Here is a 1,245-nt window from a genome sequence, read left to right as displayed (position 1 = left end):
TGGGGTTGGCCATGTGGTCCTCTCTGTGGACTGGCTGCTCTGTTTGGCCTAGTGGGTCAGGATGTGCTCCAGTCTCTCCTCCTCCCCCGTCATCTGTTCCTGTGTGCTCTGGTCAGATATATCCTTCTCCCGAAGCTGCAGATTCAGTGCCACCTTGTGACCCTTTTATAAGGGGATGTCCAGTTGCCTACGAATGGGCTTTGGGTCTCCACTTCGCAGTCCCCCTCATTCACAGTGATAAGGTTTTTGTTCTTTGATGCCTTATACCTGATCCTATCAACACCTTGTGATCACACAGGCTGGTGTGCTTCTTCCATGTGGGATTTGTTGCTTCTCAGCTAGATGGACACTTGTTTATCTTTAAGCCTTTAAGACCCCAGATGCTATATCTTTTGATAGTCAGACACCATCAGCTTTCTTCACCACATGTGCTTATGCACCCGATTTGTCTTCAGTGATTGTGTCGGGAAGGTGAGAATCATGGAATGACACTTTAATAGAGCAAAGTGTTCTTGCATTGAGGAAGTACTTGAGTAGAGGCCCAGTGTCCATCTGCTACCTTAATACTAGACCTATAAATATATGCACACAGAGCTAGTTTCCCATTGTCATATATAAATATATTTACATACGTACATGCCTGTACTTAGACCTCTATAAATGTCCTTTGACTTCTAGTTCTTTCCTCTTTTTCCTTTTCCTTTCCTCTTGTCCTGTTATCATGCTCAGCTTTCATTTGGGTTTTAGTAATTCCTCTCCATTACATTGCCCTTGATCAAGCCCTACCAGTCCTCCTGCGCCCTCCTTGCCATCGATTTTGGATCACTTGTTATTCCCTTGTCCCTGGGTTTGTTAACTCCCACTGCCTTTCCCCCGCCTCTCCCTCTTCCATGCACCCCCGGAACCGTCAGTTCCGTTGTTTCCTCCTCCTGATTTTGCACCATATAGTATTCCCTCAATCCCTCATTCTGTCCACACACCTCCATATAACCGCTTCCATGTACAACTTCCACATGAGCACAATGAAGTTTTCTGTTATGATCCACACAGTGAATGCCTTGGCATAGTCAATAAAACACAAGTAAACATCTCTGGTATTCTCTGTTCTCAGCCAAGATCCCTCTGGCATCAGCAATGATATCCTTTGTTCCAAGGCCTGAATCTGGACTGAACCTCTGGCAGCTCCCGGTCAATGTCCTGCTGCAGCCGTTGTTGGATGATCTGCAACAACATTGTGCTTGCATG

This window comes from Echinops telfairi, unplaced genomic scaffold, assembly GCF_000313985.2.
Source record: "Echinops telfairi isolate 266 unplaced genomic scaffold, ASM31398v2 ScPeMD7_4225;HRSCAF=4972, whole genome shotgun sequence".
NCBI lineage: Eukaryota > Metazoa > Chordata > Mammalia > Afrosoricida > Tenrecidae > Echinops > Echinops telfairi.
This window is presented reverse-complemented; position numbering follows the sequence as displayed.